This window comes from Gorilla gorilla, chromosome 3, assembly GCF_029281585.2.
Source record: "Gorilla gorilla gorilla isolate KB3781 chromosome 3, NHGRI_mGorGor1-v2.1_pri, whole genome shotgun sequence".
NCBI classification, from domain to species: Eukaryota; Metazoa; Chordata; class Mammalia; order Primates; family Hominidae; genus Gorilla; species Gorilla gorilla.
In genome coordinates this window covers 107,991,728-108,019,044 of record NC_073227.2, presented here as the reverse complement: position 1 = coordinate 108,019,044, position 27,317 = coordinate 107,991,728, and the positions used below count along the sequence as shown (strand labels likewise).

The following is a 27,317-nucleotide window of genomic DNA, read 5'->3' as shown; positions in this document are numbered from 1 at the left end:
GTGCTATTGTTTTGAAATAAAAAAAGAACAATTGTATTTTGCATAAAACCCTCTTCTGAGAAATATATTTAAGTTTCAATGTTTTCTACTTATTTGCTTACATAAGAAAGGACACAAATGCCAGCAAAAAGAAGGAAATATCTCAAAAACCTTTCAACATATATTATAGCAAATTATTCTTTTTTTAAGCGAGGAAGAGGGAAATGGTTATTTGAACATTTTTCCTTCTTGAAACTACATTCCTGTGGTATTACTCAAATTAAATCTCTCAGTCATATTGAAAGTGGAAAGAGAAAAAGACTATATTAAAACCAAACAAAATGAATCTGGATCTTTTCATTATATTTTTCTATGTTTGTAACCTCCCAACCTGTTCTGTTTGTGAAAATATACAAATATAACTCTCCACAAGAAGAAACACTGGTCAGTCTTACCAGCCCTGTTTTTAAAAGTAGACTTTTTTTTTGAGGGACCAAGAGTAAGGTGACTATATGTAGAAATGCCTATTTGAAAACCCTTCTTTTATTCATATAGTAACCTCTCAATTTATGTCTTACATGCTTTTTTGAAAAAAGACAAAGTTGTGTCAGAAAATATTGTTAGAATGATTGTATAGATTTCCAAATTGTGTCTTTTGCTTTAACAACTCATTTTTGAATTGTGGGATTACTTAATGTAACAGAACTCTCATCATGCACAGAGCAACAAGCATGATATATTATCTACAAAGTGAATTTACAAATAGAACGCAACAAAGATGTAAAAAAGTAATATCTCTTGTCTTCATCCTTTGTGCATGTAAATACATGTATATATACAGTTCACTTTTTAATTTACTCATTCATTTAAAAAGCATTTTTAGTGGGCTGCCTAAAGATATGTGTACTGGAACCTGTGAATGTGGCCTTCTTTGGAAAAAGGGTCTTTGCAGCAGACATAGTTAAGAGTCTTGAGATAACATCATCCTGGATTACATCTGGGCCCTAAATCCAACAACAAGTGTCTTTATAAAAGGCAGAAGAGAAGACAGAGAGACAGACAGAGAGAGACAGAGAGAGAGAGAGAGAGGGAGAGAGGGAAGAGAAGCCTGTGTGAAGATGCAGGCAGTGACTGGAGGTGTGCAGTCACAAACCAAGGAACAGCAGGTGCTGTGAGAAGCGGGCAGATGCAAGCAAGTATTCTCCCCTAGACAGAGAGTGGGAGACGCTTGAGAGCCTTGATTTCCTACTTCTAGCCTCCTGAACTAGGAGAGAATCAATTTGTGTTGTTACCAGTTTGTGGTAATTTGTTACAGCAGCCCTAGGAAACTAATACAGTGTCTTTCAGCACCTTCATGTGCCAAGTATACTATCAGGCAAGAACACATCTGTGATAAGATATCATGTTGCCCTTGAAAGGATCACAATCCAGTGCATGAAACAGGCATTTAACAATGAGTATTCTAGGTGTTGTTTAGACTAAGAGGCAGTGGGGGTCTGGAACAGGAGTCTCATTTACTGGGAGCCTTCAACTGTGCATGAGCGCACTGTAAAGGGCTCAGGTACATAAATACTCCAAGATGCCTGGAAGTACTAGGGGAAACTTCCCAGCAGAAACAGTGTTCTAGCCAGACTTGAAGTATGAACAGAAATTTTCATGATGAAATATTGGAAAGCAGGCCATGTAGGAGATATCAAGCAGAAGAAATTGGAAGTATAAAAGGCAAAAAATGTCACAAAGCAAAATAGAAAAGTTTCAGTTTGGCACAAGATGAAGCTAAAAATGCATTCATTGAATCCAAATTGTAAAAGGCATACTTTCCCTGCTGACAAGTTATGCTGTTAAGTGAAGGCGGATCTGGCTGTTCACTAGGATGTCAAGGTGATGAAGAGATGGGGCGGGGAGAAAATGGAGAACTATAACCTATGAAAGGGTATGATTTGAGGCCAGGGGCAGTGGTTCATGCCTGTAATCCCAACACTTTGGGAGGATGAGGTGGTTGGATCATTTGAGGTCAGGAGTTCAAGACCAGCCTGGCCAACATGGTGAAACCCCATCTCTACTAAAAATACAAAAAATAGCAGGTTGTGGTGGTGGTGCCTGTAGTCCCAGCTACTTGGGAGGCTGAAGTGGGAGAATCGCTTGAATCCAGGAGGTGGAGGTTGCAGTGAGCCAAGATTGTGCAACTGCACCCCAGCCTGGGTGGCAGAGCAAAACTACATTTCAAATAAAAAATAAAAAGTAAGAAAGAAAGAAAAGAAAAGGAAGAAAAAGAAAAAAAGAGAAAGAACATCATCTGAGCTGGTTTTAGGAAATCACTCTACTCTGGTGGTATTTTTCTTTTAGTTAATAATGTATGTTTTTACCCATTATTTTCCCTCTTCCCTTCCCCTATTCATATAGGTAAGAGGTTCACATGTTCCTTGCCTTGAGGAGGGTTTGAGACATGGCTTCCTGGCTTTTGTTTTTAAAACCCTAAATTCACTGAAAGAATAGTTTGAGGAGGTGGCTCTTGGAAAACAAGACATACAAAGAGAAAAAGAGAGAGAGAGAAGAAGGAGAGAGAGATTTCCCAGGCTAAAAAGAAAGTTTTCTTCTGGATTGAGAACTAGATTGAGGCTGATGGTTTGAGACCAGTACAGATAAATGGACATATGCTGCATGTGACATGCAGGATCCTAGGCTCGTGGCTGTAGCTCATTGAAGATATTGTATGCCAAGAGAGGTGAGGAGCAGCAGAGCATCAAATTGAAAGATCTCTGCAGCTCTACAGGCTGGGGCTACAATCTTAGCAGAAATCAGTGTAGCCTCATGACCAATGACTTGAGGGACTTCCCCAAAACTTGATACTCCCCTAGACACTCAGCACAATCACAGCCGGGGAAGTGGCTGCTAAGAATGAGTGAAGTTGAACTTTCCACCAGTTCAACTAGATAGAAACTTGACATCTAATTTAAATAAAAGAACAGAATATGGTATTTTACTGAGTCTTTAAGATACATATCCACTAATGAAAGTAGTGTCATGGCAGTGATACTACTTGTATTTAATATCTCTTCTTTCTTTTTTAATAAGAGAACTCCTGAGTGTTAGCTGGGACCACGGTTGTACAGAATGAAAAGTCCATTTCCCAGCCCCCATTGTAGACTAAGCTCTGGGGTTTGAGTAATGTGCTGCCTATGGCTCATGTTTTTCAAGGAAAAGGGTGTACTCTTTCCTTCTGCTTTTCTCCCTTCCAACAAATTAGAGTAAGAGCAAGGTAGTGAGCCCTCTCAGATAAGCATGATTCAAGGAGTAGTAGATCCACAAGAGAGAAGGACTTCAGACCCCTGGCAACTTTACAGAAGGAACTTCCCATTCAAGTAGGAATTTACATGGAACAGAAATAAGCTTCTGTCTTGTGGACCAACATTTTTCATGTCCTTGTCAAATAAGTTGAACCAACATTCCACTAACACCAGTCTATGAAAGGAACTGGAATGGGAAGAGATTGCTGGTGGGGAACATTTTTGAAAATCCAACTTCTGGCCCCGGACATGATGGAAGGAATAGATATTAGACTTATTCTCCCACTTTTACAGATGTGAGACTGTATAAGATATATTAATCAAGTTTTTTCAGGCTTTGGTCAACAGACAGCTAAGGGCTATAATCCTTGAGAGAGACATAAAGCATAGGTGGATGCCTTTTTTACTACAGTTTACTATCTGAGAGTAATTTCCAAACTGTGACCCCAAAAAGTGGAGTTTAAGCAGAGAGCAACAGTCTTGCTGGCCATATAAAAGGGAGATTGAAGTTTAGGACTACTGAAGGAGCTGAAATTTGCATCTCAGGTTACCAGAAATAAAGGAGCTTAGCAGACAAGAGTCCCCAGGAATCTGCATCAATATCCTCTGTTAAGTCTTTGACTGAATGCCTGTGCATGCATATGATACAATTCAAAGAGACCTAGGAAAAAGCAGATACTTTGGGCTGCTTTTTGTGGCTTAAATGGAAATACTAGAGAATACATAGTGCTGAGAGACAGGAGAATGCCAACAACCCAAAATTGAGGCCCCAGAAAGATCATGATTTAGGAGTAGGGACTACTCTAGCCCTGGCATAAGTGTACTCTAGACCTACTCTAACAAAGCTGAAAACCAAGCCCCTCAGCAGAATCAAGCTGAGCTGCCAGTAACTTAATCCTCTGCCAGAATAAGATCCAATATTCTTCATAGGAAGACAAATAAATTCAGAAGCTCAACAATATAGCATCCCATGTCAGGCTTAAAAATTAAAAATTACTAGCCATATGGAGAATTTTTTAAAAATATGAGGAAGAAATGGCAATAGAAACAAACCTAGAGATGACATTCATTGTGGAATTAGTAAACAAAGACTTCAGATGAACAGATGTGGAATCTCAGCAAATAAATAGAAACCAAAGAGACAGAAACAAATGAAAATCACAGAATTAAAAATGTGTATTATGTTAAAAATTTGCTAACTTTAACAGCAGTTTGAATACTGTAAAAGAAAAGATCTTGAAGACAGGTAAATAGAAACTATCCAAATTAAAGAACAGAATGCAAAAAGAAAAAAGACTGACTATACATATACGTAGCTTCAGTGACCTGTGGATTATTATAAAGTCCTCTAACATGTGGAATAGAAGTCCTAGAAAGAAAAAGAGATTTCGACAAGAAAAAAACATGTTAAAAGAAATAACAGTTCAAAAATTCCCCAAATTTAATGAAAAACACAAATCCACAGAGTATATTGTTCAGCACCAAATAACTAATGCCCCTGAAGACATTAATTTATTTTCTCAGCAAGAAGTGAACATTTAGAAACTTGGTTTTGAAAATCCCAACTTCTGAATCAAGCATAATTGAGGAATGAACCACAAAACTGCATAAACACAAAGAAAACCACATCTAGGCATATCATAGTACAATTGCTTTAAATTAAATTAAAAATAAACATTCCAAAACATCTAGAAGAAAAAACATATTACATATAAGAAAGTAACAATAGAATAACCATTAATTTCTCATCAGAAACAATACAACCCAGAAAACAATGGAATGGCAGTTTTAAAATGCTAAAAATAAACTATTAAATTAGAAGTCTAAATCCAGCAAAAGTTTTCTTCAAAAGTAAGGCAAATAAAGATATTTTCAGATAACAAAAGTGATGACCTGCACCAGAAGAAATGTTAAATAAGCTCATTCCAGTTAAGGGGAAATTGTACCTGGCAGAAACTCAAATCTACATGAATGAATGAGAGAGCACTACACAATTTTCTATTTCCTTCATTTCTTTAAAAAGAAACTGACTGCTTGAAGCATAAGTAATAACAATGTGTGGTGGGATTCATAATGTATAGAAGTAAAATATATGACAAATGGTACAAAGAAGAGGGGAGGGTAAATGGAATTATATTTATATATGGTTTTTACATTATATATAAAGGGGTATACTATCAATTTAAGTTACACTATGATAGGTTAATAATGTATATTGTATTCCCTATGGAAACAACTAAATAAATGAAACAATGAAATAATAAGTGAAAAAAGGAGATGAAGTGTAATACTAAGAAGTGCTTAATTAAAATGAAGGAAGGAAAAGATGGAAAAAGAAAAGGGATAAATGGGCCAATTAGAAAACAAATAGTAAAGTGGTAGACTTAAACCTAACCACATCAGGAATTACGTTAAGTGCACAGGTACTAAACAATCAATCAAAAGGCATAGAGGCAAGACCTAATTAATTAGCTGCTGTTTCAAGGAATTCTCCTCAAACATAAAGACATACGTAAGTTAAAAGTAAAAGAATGGAAAAAAAAAAGATGTACCATGTAAACATTAATCATAAAGAGCTGGAAAAGGCTATATTAATATCAGGCATAGTATCCCACTTCAGAACAAGGCATATTACCAGCACTAAAGAGACATTTTATTTTGATAAAACGGTTAATACATTTAGAAGACATAACCATGCTAAAAGTGTACGTACTTTATGATAGAACTTTAAAATAAATGAAGCAACAACTGGCAAAGGTAGTAGAAAAATAGACAAACCTACAATTGCGGTTGGATAGTGTAGCACTCCTCCCTCAGTAACTGAAGCATAAAAGACAAACAATAGTAAGCATGTTGATTTGGACCACACTATCAACCAACTTAGTCTAACTGACATTAACAGAACACTACATCCAACACCTGAGCCATGCACTGGGTCATAAAACAAGGTTTAATAAATTTTAAAGAATTGGAGTATTCCAGAGTATGCTTTATTTTTTATTTTTATTTTTTTGAAACAGAGTCTTGCTCTGTTGCCCTAGCTGGAGTGCAGTGGCATGATCTTGGCTCACTGCAACCCCCACCTCCCGAGTTCAAGCAAGTCTCAGGCCCCAGCCTCCTGAGTAGCCATGATTACAGGTGCCAACCACCACACCTGGCTAATTTTTGTATTTTTAGTAGAGATGGGATTTCACCATGTTGGCCAGGCTGCTCTCGAACTCCTGACCTCAGGTGATCCGCCCGCCTCGGCCTCCCAAAGTGCTGAGATTACAGGCGTGAGCCACCGCGCCTGGCTCTGAAGTGGGATACTATGTCTGATATAGTATTTCCCATAAATGTTTAGGGATAAATTTAACAAAAGATATGATACCTTCTTGGCTAAAAACTATGAAACATTGCTGGGAGAAAGGAAAGATCTTTCAAAACAGAGATATTAAAAATCATGTTATCTGACTAACATGGAATTAAATTAAAAGTAAATGAAAAGCATATCAGAAAGAAGTTCTTACATGTTTAGGACTTAAGCAACCACTTCTAAATACTATAATTTTAAGTAAGAGAATCCAGAAAAGAAGATTAGAAAATAATTTGAGAGATAGCTAAAAACAGTACTTAACATAAAACATACAGCTTTAAATGCTTTTGTTAAAACATAAGAAAATATTTAAAATACATGTTTTATGTTTTCACTTAGAGAAGATAAAAAACAGGCATAAACTAAACTGAAATTAAATTGAAAGAATAAAATATTTGTTCATTTATGAGCAGCAATCAATTTTTTTTTTAAAAAAAGGGACCCACAATACAGAAAATCCATGAAAACAAAAGTTGGCTTTTTGGAAACATTAATGAATTTGATAAGCCTTATACTAGACTGAAGAAAAAAGAGAGAAAATAATACAAACGACAAATATTAGAACTCAAAGAATGAACATCTCTAGATAGACATTAGATAGACATTAAGGCACATAAATGTTTAGGGATAAATTTAACAAAAGATATGATAACTTCTTGGCTAAAAACTATGAAACACTTCTGAGAGAAATGAAAGAAGGTCTTTAAAAACAGAGATCTTAAAAAACAGATTCAATCTATGAATCCCATGTGCATAGACTGAAAGATACAGATGTCAAGCAGATGCACAATGCTGGTGTCAAATCTCCTCAAATTAATCTATAGGCCCAATGCAATCCCAGTCAACTTCTAGTTGATTCTAAACTATATATGGAAATATGAATAATCTAGAAGAGTTTAAACAATCTTGTAATAGAACAAAATTGATTATACTACTTATTTCAAGATTTGCTGTCATCAAAAGATACTGTCAACATGTGAAAAGATGAGAAGATATTCACAAGACATATCTGATAAAGACTTCTATCCAGAATATATATATAGAAGTTCTACAACTCACTAATACAAACAGCACAATAAAATTAATGGGCAAAGAACTTTAACAGAAAGTTGACAAAAGAAGATATACACTGGTCGATACCCACAGAAAAAATGTTCAGCACAAAAGTTATTGATAAATGCAAATTAAAACCGCAATGAGATACCACTACAGTTGGAATGGCAGTTTTAAAATGCTAAAAAATAAATTATTAAATTAGAATTCTAAATCCAGCAAAAGTTTTCTTTAAAAGTAAAGGCAAATAAAGATATTTTCAGATATCTTTCACTGAATAACAACATCAAGTGCTGGCGACGATGTAGAATGATTATAACTCTCACACATTGTTGGATAGAGTGTAAAATGATACTAGTTTGAAAAACTATCAACTTTATAAAGTTGAACATAGGACTTAGCAATTCCACTCCTAGGTGTCTACTCAAAAGAAAGAAAACATATATCCAGTGGTATTCTGATAAATGTTTAACCACCACTTTAAAATTAATTAATAAAAGTGAAACATTTTTAAAGCCTGATTTGTAGTATTGCCAATTTCTGTGACGTAAATACTCCCACTGTGGCCAGTGTTAAGCTACCAACATAATGCCACTGAACACAGAGTTAGGAAGAGATACCCGTTATCAGCTCTACTGAGCCAGTGAGAGTTAGCTCCATCATACCTATGTATAGGGCCAAAATATATTTTTAGTCATAGTTTCATCATAATAACAAAAAACTGGAAGCAACTGAAATATTATGCAACAGAAAAGTGGACAAAGACATAGTGGAATAGTCATATAACAAATTGACAATGAAAAGGGATGAGCTACTGACACATGAAACATTATGAATGAAAAAAAGCACAGACACAAAGGAGTATACAGTGTGATTCTACTAATATGAAGTTCTAAAACAGGCAAAACTCAGCCACCATAATGCTGGCTGCAGCAGGGAGGCACAGCTGGGACTGCACACTCCAAGGAGCCAGTGGGAGCTCCGCCCCTTCTGAGTTGGAGAAGGAGCTATCCTGGTGCCACTGCAGCTGCTCAAATCCAGCTGCAGATCCAGGCCTCCTGCTCCATGGAGCAGGCAGAAGATGGGGACAAGTGGGAGCCCTGCCCCTTCCGAGTTGGTGGGGCAGAGCTCCACAGGTGCAGCTGCAGCTGCCGCTGCCCTCCCAGGCACAGGCACAGAACCTGGGCATCTCTGCAGCTTGCACCCTCAGGGGCCAGGAAGCCCCATACCCTCTGTGCCTGCAGGCTGGGGGTGTCTGCTCCACTGCTTAGCCTTTCTCCTCTCCCAGCCTGGCCTCTTTCCTCTCCCAGTGCCTGCTCCAGTCTCTGAGCAGGGTTGGGGCTGAGCCCCAGGACCATGAATGGCAGTGTGAGGCACAGAGATTCCTGGGTGGAAGGTGGGGGTGGGTTCCTGGTAAAGGCCTCTCCTTCAGGCTAGGGAGGGCCTGAAGGCTGGGGGCCAGACTGCCAGTCCCACGGACCAGAGTGGGAACTTGCGGTGCCTCCTCTGGATACCCATGGCCTCCCAAGGACCAGTGGGCACACACTTCCTCTCCTCTGAGGTCCATAAAAGCCCCGGGTTTAGCCAGAGAGGGAAGAAGATGAGACAAAGGGACAATCAGCTGCAGAGAGGAGCTATCCTCTCTGCTGAGAGCTTCAGAGCTTTGTAGAGATGTCCAAATGACCAGTGGACAGAAAGGAGCCACCCTCTCCAGGGCCTCCTCCCTGCTGGAAGCAGCAGAGGACGGGACAACCAATGGGCGAAGAGGAGCTACCCTCTTCAGGGCCTCCTCTCTGCTGAGAGCTGAACACTCCACCAGAAGGGGAGACTTGCCTTCAGAGAGGAGCTACCTGCTGCAGTTCTCCACTGAGCTGTTCTAACATTAAACAAAGCTCCTCTTTGTCTCCTTCACCCTTCGCTTGTCTGCTTACCTCATTCTTCCTGGACACAGGACAAGAACTTGTGCAAACATGCCACTGGCCACAGAGGTCTCCAGAAAGAAAATGGACACCCCAGAGATCCCGTAACACTAATTTATGGTGATAGAAATCAGAACAGCTACTGCCTCTTGTGGTGGGGGTGGGGGTGGGCAGTTGACAGTTAACTGGGTCGAAGCATAAAAGAGCTTTCTGGAGTAATGGAATGCTGTATCTTAATGGTGGTATCGGCTATATATGTGTACATATTTGTCAAATCTCATCAAACTGTGCGCTTGGGATATGTGCATTTACTCTATGAAAGTACACGTCAATTTAAAAACTTTTAAACTTTAGTTTTGCTTTTGCTATCCTGTCTCAACAAATATTTTCACCAAAATTTGTAAAAATATGTCTGGATAGATAATATATTAAAATGTTTGTAAGTAAACTAAAATCATAAAGGACTAGCCTGGAGAGAATTTTAAAAGTGTTAAGGCAATTGGAGTATGTAAAGATTTTAAACAATTTTGAAAGTTTTAGGGCTTAATTATCTTAAAAATATGAGAAAAAGTGAAAATAAGTTTGCTAGAGCTTCTATTATATGTTTTTATCCTCAGGGTTTTTATTTTATGGCTGGGTTGGATAATGTCAGTTAAGGCAATTGGAGTATGTAAAGATTTTAAACAATTTTGAAAGTTTTAGGGCTTAATTATCTTAAAAATATGGGAAAAGGTGAAAATAAGTTTGCTAGAGCTTCTATTATATGTTTTTATGCTCGGGATTTTTATTTTATGGCTGGGTTGGATAATGTCAGTTTTTAAGTAATGCCACAAATATTGAAGTATTAGAGGATAAAACAAAATGCAAGTCATGAGTTTCCCAATTGACCTATCTTTTTATAGACATTATTTGTTTACAGGGGTAACGTAATCTTTATATTTGCAAACTGGAAGTATAAAGTGGAAATGTGAAAGAAAATTTTATGTTCTCCTCAACTGCCTGAGACCTTTGGCTACTTCATATACACATTTTCTCTTTAACCTTTTCCAAATTATTCTTCCTCTCCACCTCATCAAAGTAGTGTATCTGTCAAGGTTAAAGAAAAACATCATGGGCTTATATTTAGATGATACTTTAAGAGTTACTTCCAATAAAATGTTACAATTACTATTGTTGCAAGTGGCTTTGTTGAATTACAGAGGGAGAGATTCTTGAACTGCTCTCTAAATATGAATCAAATTCAAAGCACCTTATTTTTTTCCAACTAGTATCTCTTAACTCCCTTAAACACATGATCATTTTAAGTGTGATGTGAAACCTTTCAAGTTGTTTTATATTCATTTATGCTTATCAAAACATTATTTTCAAGTAACTATATGCAAATGTTCTCCTGAGCATTTCCCTTTACAGGAAGCTAAAGTAAAAAAGTCAAATTGTAGTCAGAACATTTAATTTAGAGCTTTATCTTGATCAAATCTCATTTTAAAATATATTTTTCCTAAAGCTTTAGAATACATTTCCTTTCTCCCATCTCCCCATCCTGTATCATCATTTAACTTGTATTAATCTATCAACATTGCAGAATTTTAACCAAAAAATATTAATAGACTTTGATTAAAAAAAGGTTTAATAATGTGAGAACGTACTTAAAAGATAATCCACATTATTTTAATATATAAGAAGTAGATAGCATTTATAATGGGAAGTTTGCCTTAGCAAAATATTTCAGGTATCCATATTCTTCATTTCCTTTCACCTGGAAATGGAAGAGAGATGAGCTGTCTTAATGGATAGTCTCCACATCATCCTTGCTCCCTTATCATTTGATTTTGACCTATGGGAAATAGCAATATCAGGAGATCAGAGGTTTGGAAGGAGATGGGGATAGGGTATTAATACTCCCACTCCCTCCCTATGTTGCTATGGCTTTGACAGTCCCTGTCAGGCAGCGCTTCTTTCAGAGCTCTTTCAGAGCTCAACTTCTTCCCAGGCTTTGTTACATGATTCCCTCCTTTTGATCCTTCAGGTCTATGAGTGGTAACAACTTCTTATTGTTGTTGGAGAAAGCTGATTGCCTCACCATCAGTTTTTTTCCTTCCTTCCTCCCTTCCTCCCTCCCTCCCTTCCTCCCTCCCTCCCTTCCATCCCCCTCCCCTCCCCTCCCTTCCGTCTCCCCTCCCCTCTCTCCCTCCTCCTCCCTCCCCCTCCCTCCCTCCCTTCTTCTTTCTTTCTTTCTTTTTCTTTCTTTCTCTCTTTCTTTATTTCCTTCTTTCTTTCTCTTTCTATCTTTCTCTCTCTCTCTTTCTTTCTTTCTTTCTTTCTCTCTCTCTCTCTCTCTCTCTTTCTTTCTTTCTTTCTTTCTTTCGTTCTTTCTCTCTTTCTTTCTTTCTTTCTCTCTTTCTTTCTTTCTTTCTTGTCCTGCTCTGTTGCCCAGGCTGGAGTGCAATGGCACAATCTCAGCTCACTGCAACCTCCACCTCCTACAATTCTCCCTGCTTCCGCCTCCTGAGTAACTGGGATTACAGGCACCTATCACCATGCCTGGCTAATTTTTGTATTTGTAGTAGAGACAGGGCTTCGCCATGTTGGCCAGGCTGGTCTCGAACTTCTGACCTCAGGTGATCCGCTGGCCTCGGCCTCCCAAAGTGCTGGGATTACAAGCATGAGCCACTGCGCCTGGCCCATTTGTTTTCTTAACTGTGCCCATACCTCTGTAAAAAGTCCTTTCATTAAATTCTCTTCCATTATGTCTTTTTAGGAATGCCATGTTTTCTCTTTGGACCCTGACTGACAGAGTGATTGGTTAGGCATGACCCCAGGAAACAGATTCTCAAAGTAGATTCTGGACTGATTGTCATGAGTCCCAGATAATCTTCTTAACAAGAGAAAATATGCCATTGGTAAGCTATGGCATGAAAAGGCACTATGTTACCTCAAATTATCGGCAGTAATAGCATGAGACAGGGTCCAAGTGGAGAACAGGGTTTGGAAGATGAAGTAGCTGGACATTTGTTGTTATTGCTTTGACAGTAATAACATATCTGTAGGGGGTGATATACCTACTTCTGACTGCCTTGGAGAACTTTTTTTAAAAAAGATGAACGTAAAGCTTTATCCTCCAAAATCAAGGTTTAGGGGGAGAATCAGTATGCCTTTTTGATGTCCCTAAAGAAAATCCTTGTCTAATGTAGCTGTAAGGAAGATATGGTTAAGGTTCATGCCCAAGGCATGATTATATAGGTTACAGAGTTACAAAACCAGTTAAATAGGCAATCTGATCAAGTTAGGCTAAGCTAAGGGCCTCATTCAGAAAGTACTGGGACTCTCAAACTTAGTATAGGGAAATTTGGGCAGAAATAGCCCATGCTGAGAACTGTAAACCCCCCCCCGGACATCTCTGAATCATCTTTGCCAATTGAAGTAAACTTTCACCTTCTCTAAGGGAACAGAATTCCTCTGCATAAAATAATTTCACAGCCTTCACATTTAGCATTTTCCTTCAAGAGGGGGTACCAAATTTGGAAGGGATCCACCCTACCACTCCCCCTTGCTTCCAGATGTGTAGTACAGCACAGTCTAGATAGGGAAGGTCTGCTCTAAGAGGAGATGGTATAGACACTGAAGAAATTGTAGGGTCTTGCTAATTTATAGTGACAATTCTGGGGACCTTGAATGGAAGTAGATTCCAAGAGTGTTAGAGCAAGGAGAGTGAAATACACTGTTGGATTGGACCAGATTCATCAATATGGGTGCACATTCCTGAGATTTGGGATTTAATGTGTTGCCTCCAGCTCTTGGCAATGGGACCAACAATTTCCTGTGTTTTAAAATAAAGCCTTGGCTCAGTGGTAGCCTATATCCAATATGACTGAGATGCTAGAACTTCTCTGGCATAGTGTTGAGAAAGGAGTGTAAGGCTTAAAAATGTGAAAATATTGGAGTGAATATATTATGTTGACTATGCTTAGCCACTCTCTAATGCTACCCTCCAGAGGGACTGGTGGACCCTTCTTCTTCAAGATATTCATTGGTGAAAACAGCATTAGCATCCCTAAAAACCATTAGCATCTGGTTTGCCACTAGGGCAATGTATTAGTCCGTTTTCATGCTGCTGATAAAGACATATTGGAGACTGGGAAGAAAAAGAGGTTTAGCGGACTTAGAGTTCCACATAGCTGGGGGGGAGCCTCACAAACATGGTGAAGGTAAGGAGGAGCAAGTCACATCTTACATGGATGGCGGCAGGCAAAGAGAGAGCTTGTGCAGGGAAACTCCCATTTTTAAAACCACCAGATCTCATGAGACTCATTCAGTGTCATGAGAACAGCCCAGCAAAGACCTGACCCCATAATTCAATCACCTCCCACTGGGTTCCTCCCATGACACATGGGAATTGTGGGAGTTACAATTTAAGATGAGATTTGGGTGGAGATACAACCAAACCATATCATTCTGCCCCTGGCCCCTCCCAAATCTCATGTCCTCACATTTCAAAACAAATCATGCCCTCCCAGCAGTCCCCCAGAGGCTCAACTATTTTCAGCATTAACTCAAAAGCCCACAGTCCAACATCTCATCTGAGACAAGGCAAGTCTCTTTCATCTATAAGCCTGTAAAATCAAAAGCAGGTTAGTTACTTCCTTGATACAATGGGGGTACAGGCATTGGGTAAATATAGCCTTTCCAAATGGGAGAAATTGGCCAAAACAAAGGAGCTACAGGCCCCATGTAAGTCCAAAATCCAGTGGGGCAGTCAAATCTTAGAGCTCCAAAATGACCTCCTCTGACTCCATGTTTCACATTCAGGCCTCACTCATGCAAGAGGTGGGTTCCCATGGCCTTAGGCAGCTCCACCCCTGTGGCTCTGCAGAGTACAGCCTCCCTCCCAGCTGCTTTCATGGGCTGGTGTTGTCTGTGGCTTTTCCAGATGCAGAGTGCAAGCTGTCAGTGGATCTACCATTCTGGAGCCTGGAGAATGGTGGCCCTCTTCTCACGGTTCCACTAAACTGTAGTGGGACGCTGTGTGGGGGCTCTGACCCCACATTTCCTTCTACACTGCCCTAGCAGAGGTTCTCCATGAGATCCCTGCCCTTGCAGCGAACTTCTGCCTGGACATCCAGGCATTTCCATATATCATCTGAAATCTAGGCAGAGGTTCCCAAACCTCAATTATTGACTTCTGTGTACCTGCAGGCTCAACACCACATGGAAGCTGCCAAGGCTTGTGGCTTGCACCCTCTGAAGCCATGGCCCTAGTTCTATGTTGGTCCCTTTCAGCCATGGCTGGAGCAGCTGGGATGCAGGGTACCAAGTCCCTAGCCTGCACCCAGCATGAGGACCCTGGGCCCAGCCCATGAAACCATTTTATCCTCCTAGGCCTCTGGGCCTATGATGGAATGGGCTGCTCTGAAGACCTCTGACATGCCCTGGAGACATTTTCCCCATTATCTTGGTGATTAAAATTCAGCTCCTTGTTACTTATGCAAATTTCTGCAGCCAGCTTGACTTTCTTCTCAGAAAATGGGATTTTGTTTTCTATTGCATTGTCAGGTTGCAAATTTTATGAACTTTTATGCTCTGCTTCCCTAATAAAACTGAATGCCTTCAACAGCACCCAAGCCACATCTTGAATGCTTTGCTGCTTAAAAATTTCTTTTCATTTTTCTTTCTTTCTTTCTTTCTTTTTTTTTTGAGACAGAGTTTCACTCTTGTTGCCCAAGCTGGAGTGCAGTGGCATGATCCCAACTCAGTGCAACCTCAGCCTCCCAGGTTCAAGTGATTCTCCTGCCTCAGCCTCCTGAGTAGCCAGAATTACAGGTGCACGCGAGCACGCCCAGCTAATTTTTGTACTTTTAGTAGAGATGGGGTTTCACCATGTTAGTCAAGCTGGTCTCGAACTCCTGACCTCGTGATTCACCTGCCTCGGCCTCCCAAAGTGCTGGGATTACAGGCATGAGCCACTGTGCCCAGCCTAATTTTTGTATTTTTAGTAGAGACAGGGTTTCACCCTGTTGGCCAGGCTGGTCTCAAACTCCCAACGTCAGGTGATCTGCCTGCCTTGACTTCCCAAAGGGCCAGGATTACAGGCATAAGCCACTGCACCTGGTCACTGCTTAAAAATTTCTTCTGCCAGATACCCTAAACCATCTCTCCCAAGTTCAAAGTTCCACAGATCTCTAGGGCAGGGGCAAAATGCCATCAATCTCTTTGCTAAAACATAACAAGAGTCACCTTTGCTGCAGTTCCCAACAAGTTCCTCATCTCCATCTGAAACCCCCTCAGCCTGGATTTCATTGTCCAAATCCTTATCAGCATTTTGGTCAAAGCCATTCAACAAGTCTCTAGGAAGTTCCAAACTATTCCACATGTTTCTATCTTCTTCTGAGCCCTCCAAACTCTTCCAGCCTCTGCCTGTTACCCAGTTCCAAAGTTGCTTCCACATTTTCAGGTATCTTCTCAGTAGCACCTCGCTCCTGGTACCAATTTACTGCATTAGTCCATTTTCATGCTGCTGATAAAGACATACTCAAGACTGGAAAGAAAAAGAGGTTTAATGGACTTTCAGTTCTAGATGGCTGTGGAGGCCTCACAATCATGGTAGAAGGCAAGGAGGAACAAGTCACATTTTATATGAATGGCAGCAGGCAAAGAGAGAGTTTGTGCAGGGAAACTCCCATTTTTAAAACCATCAGATCTCATGAGACTCATTCACTATCACGAAAGTAGCCCAGGAAAGACTTGCACCCATAATTCAATCATCTCCCACCAGGTTCTTTTCACAAGATGTAGGAATTGTGGCAGTTTACAATTTAAGATGAGATTTGTGTGGGGTCAGAGCCAAACCATATCAGGTGAGTAGAGATTAAATGCCTAAGCCTGGCACACCAAGCAATTGTATAACCTGATCTGCATGTCATGAACTAGACGTTATATGTTTTACAAATCATAAAGTTGGACTTGTATAGAATTATTTTATTATTACATGGAGACGGTGTATGACAGTGGTCCCCAACCTTTTTGGCAGCAGGGACCAGTTTTGTGAAAGACAATTTTTCCATGGATGGGGTGAGGGGGTGGATGTTGCTGATGGTTTAGGATGAAACTTTTCCACCTCAGATCATCAGGCGTTAGATTCTCATAAGGAGCGCACAACCTAGATCCCTCGTATGTGCAGTTCATGACAGGGTTCACCTTCCTATGAGAGCCTAATGCTGTGGCTTATCTGACAGAAGGTGAGCTCAAGTGTTAATGCTCACTTGCCTGTATTCACCTCCTGCTGTGTGTTCCAGTTTCTAATAGGCCACAGACTGGTATGAGACAATGTGTAAGCAAGATAATAAAGAACAGGTAACTTACCTAAGTAGGTGGCTAACATCTCACCAGGCTCTTGTGACAAAATTCCCTCCCTTGGCACCTTCAGACCTAAGAGTGGCAATGGTGTCCTACTATGGCTAGTCTCTGGGTGCCTCACCATTCTGTTGGGATCCTTAGCCCCACCCATACATCTGTAGGTAATCTCTTCACTACATTCTTAAGTTAAACCCTTTTGAGTGAATGAATTATCTACTACCTACTATGACCCTGACCCTAATTTAGTGCACAAAATACATACCCACATGTACATACACACACACAAACACATAAAATATTCCCATTATCCAGGATTATGACAAAAAAAAAAAAGAAAGGAACCTGCATGAGTCCAGAGAAATAGCATGCTGTTTCAGAAAACAGATAATCTCTGGAGTTACATGCTGTGAGATTTAATACCCAAAGTCATTGTCTGACTTTGGATAAATTTATTTTCCCCTTTGAACCTCAATTTCTTAATCTGTAATGAAGAAAATAAGATTATTTCATTAAGTCATTTTGATGATTAAATGAAACAATGTGTAATAATACGTAAAGCACCTAAGATACTACATGTATAATGTGTCATCTAATTAGTTGTAGGAGTACAGTAGAGGATCATTTATCAAGGAATATAAACACTGGAAGAAGCCAAATGAACTTTTTAAGCGTTTGCTTTATGATTATGTATTCTCAAAAAAATCAGAGCAGTTTGAATAACTGAAGAACAAATCAGGCCAGGCATGGTGGCTCACGCCTGTAATTCCAGCACTTTGGGAGGCCGAGGCAGGCAAATCACGAGGTGGGGAGTTTGAGACTAGCCTGGCCAATATGGTGAAACCCCGTCTCTACTAAAAATACAAAAAATTAGCTGGGCACAGTGGCAGGTGCCTGTAATCCCAGCTACTCAGGAGGCTGAGGCAGGAGAATCACTTGAACTCAGGAGGTGGAGGTTGCAGTGAGCCAAGATCGTGCCACTGTACTCCATCCCAGGCAACAGAGTGAGACTATGTCTAAAAAAAAAAAAAAAAAAGAGCAAGTCACTATGGTGCATCTTGCTGGGTAATGGTGAATTTCCACCAGACGGCAAAAGGCTGTCCAGTGTTAGAATCCACACTGCCCTCACAGAGTGTTGGGGATCCCAGTGGATGAGTTCAGTGACATCTTGGTAATCTGGCTGGGACAGCATGACTTGTGAGAGAAGCTGTTAAAAATGTGAATATTATTTACATGTTTTATCAGATCCTCATTCTTCTGGGAGGTAAAATATCAGAACTCTGGGAATAACCATTAACTGAGAAGAGTCTGAGTCCTTGGCTTTCAAAATTAACAATTTTCTACCTCATGCACTTTGTAATTGCTGGCTACTGATAATACCTGTACTCACCTTGAAGTGCATAGTGGATTATTTTTCCTCTAATAGAATCATAGACACCTAATGGGATAATTGTATTTTCATTTAATTTAGTTTAGCTCTGTGTTGTTACTATAAAAGGATTTGAGGCAGCTTACAAAAATACACAAATGGGAAGAAACTAAATAGATGAGCAAACCTGAGTGAAGGGAAATGAGGGTAGAAAAATAAAATAAAGCCAAGGGAACTGTTAGTATGTAAAAAATCCAAGTCATAAACTACTATGCACTTATTAAAGCGAGGCCACAAGTGTGTGTTTAAACTTTCTGAAAAAGAAGAGAAACACAATTGGCTATAGGATTCACAGAGTGCATGAGTTTAAAATAGATCAGTTGCTGAGAAGACACAGCATTTCCTGGCAATGAAAACTGAGAGCAATTTCTCTATAGGTCAACATAAGAGGGACTACAGAAGGTTATGTCCTTTACAAACATTCCCTACAATAAACAAAATAGTATCCTCTCATGGGACTATTTCATGTAACTTCCCTAAATATATTTGGTAAAAGTTAGTCACTGAATCTCAAATGATACATATAGTCAAAGTTCGTAGGATATGTGTGGTCTTGTTTGGTAGGAATGGTAAAATCAAAACACCAAGAAAAAATTAACATGACGCATATCCACTGTTAGGAACTAGCAGAACACTCATTGATATTCTTATAATCTAATGTAATAACTTGGATGGTAGAGATTTGACGTTGCTCACTAAAGACATATCCATATGCATTGATCATCAATTAAATGGTGGAGGACAGGTTTAACAGTACCTATGAAAGTTAAAAGGCCCAACCAAGACACACGGCCGATCAACTGACTATCTTACCTTATAAGAGGTAGACTGAGGGTTTATAAGGAAGAGCCAGGATTTAACAAAAGAATTCCTATAATAAAGATAAGTGCTACAAATATTCTATTACTTTTTTCCATTTATGTCCAATTTATATTCTTCAAGCTTTTTAAGTGGAGGTGGAACTGACACAAAACGTTTCCAAAGTATGTCATATTTCTCTTCTCTCTTTACTCTGACATTGGTTGACAGCCTGTTACAGGTCAAGCACTGTGTTAGATACTAGAAATGCAATGATGGGAAAGATACAGTTATTGTCCTAAATGCCTAGAGAGGTAGACATATTAGGTAGCCATATTTGTAAATACCAGTTCCAATGTAGTCTACGATACTATAGCAGTAAACCAACAAAGCACTTAGCTTTTCTTGAAAAAGAAATTTAGGGAAAAATGCATAGAAGAAGAGATGACTGAAATGAATGTTCAAAGATGGGTGAGTCTGGGCACAGTGGCTCACACCCGTAATCCCAACACTTTGGGAGGCTGAGGTGGGTGGATCCCATGAGGTCAGGAGATTGAGACCAGCCTGGCTAACATGGTGAAACTCCATCTTTACTAAAAATTCAAAAATTAGCCAGCGTGGTGGTGTTCACCTGTAGTCCCAGCTACTTGGGAGGCTAAGGCAGGAGAACCGCTTGAGCCCCGGAAGTAGAAGTTGCAGTGAGCCAACATGGTGCCACTGCACTCCAGCCTGGGCAACAGAGCTAGACTCTGTCTCAAAAATAAATAAATAAATAAATAAAGATGGGTGGGAGTTGCTGAGTGGAGAAGGGGAGAGAATGTGCTTTAAATACAGAAGATAGCCCCTGGAAAAGCAGAAAGTGAGAAACAGTGCTTCAAGCACAGCCTGTGAAGAGACACAGAGTTGAGAAATGTATGACAAATATGGGTAACAGCAGGTAATTTAGCAATGAAGATGTACAGGGAGAAGTAAGGGAAGGAGGGACTGGAAGTGAGGGGCTTTTAGGCTAACTGAGGCATCCAAAGATGTTAAGTAAGGAAACAATGCCATCAGACTTGGCTTTTAGAAAGATCTCTCTGGTAATAGATTGGAGGACTGTGCATAAGTAAGTTTCACCCCTGTATGGTTTGAGATTGCTGATAATGATGGTCTGATGTATTTAGAATGTAATATTTAGAATGAAATATTTAGAATGTAAAACTGATGTGACTGTGTGGTCAATTAGATTCAATAGTCAGTGATAAAGAAAAAGTGTAATTGAGAATAACCTCCAGATTTCCAGCTTGGGCAACTGTGTGGCTAATGATACTATTCACAAAGATAAAAGAAAATGAGAAAGAATAAATCTGAATTAATGAGTTCAGATTGGCTTTATTGATGACAAAACACCTTTGGGAGATCCGATGGTGTCTTATTGGACATTGGAGAGGTAGTAAGGCTGAAGAGAAAATGGTAATTGAAACATAAGTGTGTGGATAAGATTGTGAAGGGGGAATGTATAAAATTCAGGACAGAATCATGACAAACCCATATTTAAGAAAATTAGAACTTGTAAAAGAAACCGGTCCTGTAATTCCAGAGCACTGGGAGGCCGAGGGGGGCAGATCACCTGAGGTCAGGAGTTCGAAACCAGCCTGGCCAACATGGAAACCCCATCTCTACTAAAAATACAAAAATTAGCCAGGCGTGGTGGTGGGTGCCTGTAATCCTAACTACTCAGGGAAGCTGAGGCACGAGAATCGCTTGAACTCCAGAGGCAGAGGTTGCAGTGAGCTGACATCACGCCACTGCACTCCAGCCTGGGTGACAGAGCAAGACTCCATCTCAAAATAAAAAACAAAAAGAAACCGGTCAGGACAGGTCAGGCAGGAAGAGAACAAGTTACCAGGGAAGCAGGAGAGAGAAAAATATTATAAAAGAAGAAGAGTTCTATAGCATTAAATGCTAAGTAGTAAGATTGAAAATAAAATGAGACAATGGGCTTTGGAAATTCAATTTTTGTTAACCATGTTTAATAAAGCACACCTACTCCGAGGCACTCTTATAAGAGCTAGAGATATAGCAATGAAGAAAACAGACAAAAATCCCTTTCAACATGAAGCTTACACTCTAGGCAATAACAAATAAACATATTCAATAAGTAAAAAGTAAATTTGATTTCACTTTGAAGATAAAAGTGTTATGGGGAAAAAATGGGGTAAAAAGGAAGGGGTGGCGAAAGGAGGGCATGGAGGAGGATGACTTGAGTCAACATCGTTGGCAAGGTGACCTTCAGGCAAACACATGAAAGACAAGAAAGAGTGAGCCATGAGGATAGCTGGGGAACAGATTTCAGGGGGAAGAAGTGGCTCCTGGAAAGGCTGCAGATATCCCTGGCATGTTTCAAAAATATGGAGGAGGCCAGTGAGGCTGGAGGAGGGTGAGCAAGGAAAAAGCAATGGAGTTGGGGTCAGAGGATTCTGCTCATCTAAGACCTCGTGAGCTGTTGTAGGAACTTTGATTCTCACTTTCTGTGAAATGGTGAGTCCACTGGAGGGTTTTGACAAGAAGACTGACATGACCTGACTCCTGTTTTAAAGACTCACTCTGTCTACAGGAAGGAGAATAGACTGTCGGGTGTGGGAGAGGACATATTAGGGCAAGGGTGGAAGGAGGGTGCTAAATAAGATGCTCTTACAACCCTCTAGGCAAGAGGTGCTGGTCAGACCAGGTAGCCAAGGTGCTGAGGACAGAGCAGCTTCTAGATATTTTCTCAAGATAGTGCCAGCAGAGTTTTCTGATGGAGATGATGTATGAAACCACGCATAAGCAAGTCCATAAAGAACAAGTAACTCACATCAGAACAGGGTATGAGATGAAGAGAGGAGCCACTATTTTTGGCCTGAGAAACTGGAACAATGCAGATGTTATTGGCTGAGGTGGGGAGATAATGGATAGAACAAGTTTGGGTAGGGGAGAAATCAGGAGTTCAGTTTAGGACATAGGAAGATTGACATTCTGTTAAATATCCTGGTGGAATAGGTAGTTGGTACACAAATATAGAGTCTATGCTTACTTCATGGTATTTAAAGCCATAAGACAGGTTGAGTTCATCAAATGGAAGAGAAGAGGACTAAAGACCGAACCCTGGGGCCCTCCAATATTAAGAGATGGAGAAAACAAGTCACTGAAAGAGTGGCCAATGAGGTAGAGGAAAAATCGAGTGCATGTGTTATCCTCAAAATCAAGTGACGAAAATGCAGCAAGAGGAGGCTACTGATCAACCACACCAAATCCTGCCATCAAGTCAAGTAGGCTGTGGAATGAGAATTGACCATTGAATTTAACAATGTCATTGAGGCCTTTGACAACAGCATTTCACTGAAACAGTAGAGGCAACCCACTGAGAAAGATGAGTTTAAAAGAGACATTTGAAATACTGTGGAGTTTTGTTGCAAAGAGGAGCAAATAAATGAAGATCAGTTGGTGGAGGAGTGGGTGCAGGAGAAGGAGCTGCGTTGTTGTTATTGCTACAGATGAGAGATGGCTACAAACCATATTGCAGTGGGTTGAAGAATGAATGGAAGTTGAAAAAAAGGCCGGGCACAGTGTCTCATGCCTGTCATTCCAGCACTTGAGGAGGCCAAAGTGGGCAGATCACTTGAGCCCAGTAGTTTGAGATCAACCTGGGCCATATAGCGAAACCCCACCCCTACAGAAAAAAAAAACAAAAAACAAAAACAAAACCCAAAAAATTTAGCCTGGCGTGGTGACACATGCCTGTAGTCCCAGCTATTTGGGAAACTGAGGTGGGAGGATCACCTGAGCCCAGGATATCGAGGTTACAGTGAGCTATGTTCACACTACTGCACTTCAGCATGGGCAACAGAGTGAGACCCTTTCTCAAGACAAAAAAAAAAGGGAAACAAAAAAAGAAAAAGAAAAAACAAATGATTCCTTCAGAAAGCTTGGTTGTAAAGGGATGGAATAAGAGAAGATACAAACCAAAGGATTATTCAGGGCAGAAGAAATGTTTGCTTCCTGTCTTTTTAAAGAAAAATAATGATGAATTGTGGCCCTGAGAAGGTAGAAGAATTTGGGCCCCAGTGCACAGGTAGATGGTGCTGCCTGGACAGAATACAGGCAGTCCTTAAATCAGGACGCAGTAAGGATAAAGATGGAGGGAGTTGGAGATGTTTGTAGATGTGAGCATTGAGTGATCAGGGAGATTGTGCTCACTGGTTTCTATTTTCTTTGCAAAATGGAAGAAAAAGTCATTTCCTGAGAGTTGGGAGAAGAGCAGAGATGTAAGAAGAGCAGAGATCCTGGGCTCAGGTGATGAGGGAAACTCATGAGAGGGCATATGATTTGGAATGGTTGTTATTTGCTCTCTCCTGCTGGCTGAACACAAACTACTCTTCTCTAAGCACCCAAACATAGACACATAGCCACACACAAACGTAGGTATGCAAATAGGAAAAAATGCAGCTGAACATAATCTCTCAAATGCCCCACTAGGATTGTAACATTCTTTCTTTTATTTACTATATAGCATGTGCTAGGTGTGGGGTAAAATTCAAAGATAGCCTCCTGTGATCCTCACTTCCTGACGGTCATGGCTTTGTGTAATCCCCTCCTCTTAAGTGTAAGCTGGATCTAAAAACTTGCTATCAACGAACAGAATACAGCAAAAAGATGAGATGTCACTTCTGAGATTAGGTTATGGAAGACTATGACTTGTCTTGCTCACTCTCTTGCTTTCTCCCTCCAGTGGAAATTGACTTCCTTGTTCTGAGCTGCCCCATGGAGAGGCCATGTGGCAAAGAATTGAGGGTGGCCTCCAGCCAACAGCCAGCAAGGAACTGTGGCCTTCGGTGGGAGGAACAGAATCCAACTAACAACCATATGACTGAGCTTGGAAGCAGATGCTTCCCCGGTTGAGACCTGAGATGACTATAGACGCAGTTGACACCTTGATTGCAGCCTATGAAAGGCCCTAAAGCAGGGGACCCAGCTAAGCCAAGGCCAGGTTCCTGACCCATAGGAACTGTGAGATAATAAAATTTTTTTTTTGTAAACCACTAAGTTTTGGGATAATTTGTTACACAGCAACAGATGACTAATACACTCACAGATTTTACACTTCTGTTTCTCAAGTACACAGTCCCCTTCAAATAACTAAAACTTTCCCTGTCCCTGAGTATTTACCATGACAATAACAAAATAAATACATTGTATAGAATGGGCAAGAATTGAGTAGGAGGTGGAAGAGAAGTTTAAAGGAAAAGTGGGGAAATTGATCAGGATATGAGTCAGTAATTTCACCTGTATGGGAGCAGACATAGGATACAAGACAACCCAGAGGAATGAAAAAGTGAAGGAGAAAAAGAAAAGGATTTTGAACAAAAGGAGTGGAGGCATGAAGGAGACAAGCCCTCCCCAAACTTGCTTTAAATGAGCACTAAATAAACTCAGTGTTTAAGGAATGGATAAATGAGTAGCCTTTGCCATAGATCAGCCAAGATTCCTCAGTGTAGATAACTGATTTTAGACTGTGAAATAGCAAATTGTGATATAGAAGCAAGTCAGTTGCCCAAGATAGCTCAGTGCCTATCTAGTGTGATAGGGCATTGGATTAAGTTCTTTAGGTTCCATGGCACAGGACAGCATTACCTCATGTCTAGGCCTCAATAATTACCAGGCACAATATCAGGTCTGTGCAGCCCCAGCTTTATCTCCCAGAAACCAACCTGCTTCTCCCATCTGCATGGTTAGGAGACATCCATTTTGAACAACTTGATCGCATTCCACTGGTCACAGATGATCCACCCAAATTAGGCTAGTCAAAATTCGCCTTTGTTCTCCCAAATCACAGATCTTTTAATGCAACAGTGACAATATCATCAATCCTCTGGATTTTAGAAGAGTAGAAAGAGCATGTAGTGTACCTATACATTCCGTCTAGTTATAATCCTTTTCTATTTCTTATTGGTTGTCTAGTCTGAGTAATATGGATAACATTTCTTTAATCAAATAAAAATAATACAGAGGTCCTAGTTAAATGGAGCTCAAATTAGACTTGAATCAAGAACTCCTGAATTTAGTCTCCCACACTGTTTTTGCCTTTTAAGAAAAAGGCACATTATTTGGACTGGGATCCTGATTTCATTATGTTTTCAATATTTAAAAGGATCCTACTAATGTCTCCTCTGAGTGTTAAATATGTTTATGATTCAAGTCCCCATTTTTGGTGTTGGGTATAAGGAAAATTACATGTCAGAAATAGAATCCGTACTCCCAGAAAGAAAATTGCTACTCTTGGGTGTCTTTTTAAAGGTTCCGAGATTCATGATGGTGCTTCTGCCAAAATAGAGAAGCCAGTTCAGATCTGACTCTTATGAAAGTAAATTTTCAAAACTTAAAGCAATTCATTGAGTTATTAATTTGAGAATATAAGAACTAAATTTAAATCCTTCTTGACCTATATTACGATCTGCCACAAAAATCCTGGTGGATGTTCTAAGCCAGTTCAAAACCATCTGCATCTTCAAATCACTCGATTGCATTCATGTCATCCCCTCATGGTTCCACCTTTTCCCTTTTCTTGTTTTGATTTATAGTACTGGGAGTTCTTTGATGCTTTCTTTCACCTTTTATCTAATCATTCTCCATGTTGTACAAATTCTTTCCCCCAAATGTCTCCTATGTATGTCCTCTTTTTATTGTTCCTTCAACATCACTGTGGCACAGTACAGCATTACCTCACGTCTAGGCCTCAATATGTACGGGGCACATTGTCAAGTCTTTGCAACCGCAGCCTCATCTTCCAGGAACTGATCTGCTTCTCCCATCTGCATGGTTAGGACACAACCATTTTGAACAACTTGATCGTATTCCACTGGTCACAAATGATCAGTCCGAATTAGGCTAATCAAAATCCTTCCCTAAGACTAACAAAAGAATCCTTTTCTGTGATGATGGAAAATGTAGAATCTGGGTTGATGGTCATCTTCTCCCCGTGTGTACCAAAAAAAGAGGCCGAGTGCAGTGGCTCATGCCTGTAATCCCAGCACTTTGGGAGGCCGAGGCAGGCAGATCACTTGAGTTTGGGAGTTCGAGACCAGCCTGATCAACATGGAGAAACCCCGTCTCTACTAAAAATTCAAAAAAATTAGCCAGATGTGGTGGCACATGCCTGTAATTCCAGCTACTCAAGAGGCTGAGGCGGGAGAAACGTTTGAACCCGGGAGGCGGGGTGGGAGTGAGCCGAGATTGTGCCACTGCACTCCAGCCTGGGCAACAAGAGCGAAACTCCGTCTAAAAAAATAGAAAGAGAAAGAGAAAGTGCCTGTCTTCAAGAGAGAGAAGGAAACAAATACATAGATAAGAGCAAAGACAGAAATTAGAGGCAGAGGTCTGATACTGGTCACCTTTCCTGTTGATATTATTCCTCGGGCCTGCTGCATTCCAATTCTTTATAATGAACTCCTTTTTAAATTTCAGTAATTTAAATAGCTCTAACTAAAACACTGCGGGAATCTCCTAATTGTTCTCCCTGCTTCCTGTCTTTCCCTATTTGTATCCATCCTCTATGCCACTGCAGGAGAGGCCAAATTTACCCCTACTCACTTAGAGATTTTTGGCTGCGCCTGAGACTGAAATTGGCATTAAGACAGACTACTTGGAGAAAAGTATACACATTTCTTTAATACAAGTTTTGCATGGCACAAGAGCCCTCATAAAAAATGAAGACCCCAAGATGCAGTTACAGTTGAAGATTTAGATAGTGAATTGGACAAAGAGCAGTAAATTGTGAAAATGCGACAAGGCCAAGGGGTTTGGGCTAGGGGAGTTAAGTAAGCGGATATGTGACTAGGAGGATAAGGGTTAATTTAATAAGGTTTGTTTGCACAGATTCCCCTCAGCTTCAGCTTCCCCCTGCTGATTAGAATGGAACTTTCCCTCTGGAATAGGAAGGACATCTTTCACATGGGACTTTCATCGCCTGCTGTTAAGAAACAGAAGGAAAGTCAGAGCGACCTTCTTGCACCTGCTGTTTTCCAAGTGCCTTCACCTCCAAATAATCAGTATTCCAGAGCAGCATATTGTGACGTCATGTTCTTAACTCTTTCACCACTGACAGACAGATAAATTGGAATCAGTGAGTGAAA

At 40.2% G+C, this 27,317-nt stretch overlaps 1 long non-coding RNA gene across 1 annotated transcript in view; it reads left to right on the top strand.

The window, feature by feature from the left end:
* Window positions 1–24,227, top strand: part of LOC129533028 (uncharacterized) — a 43,891-nt gene extending 19,664 nt beyond the window's left edge. Inside the window, exon 4 of the long non-coding RNA XR_010133238.1 lies at window positions 23,918–24,227. This is a non-coding gene — a long non-coding RNA (uncharacterized lncRNA). The remainder of the gene's footprint in view (window positions 1–23,917) is intronic.
* The last annotated feature ends 3,090 nt before the right edge of the window (window positions 24,228–27,317 follow it).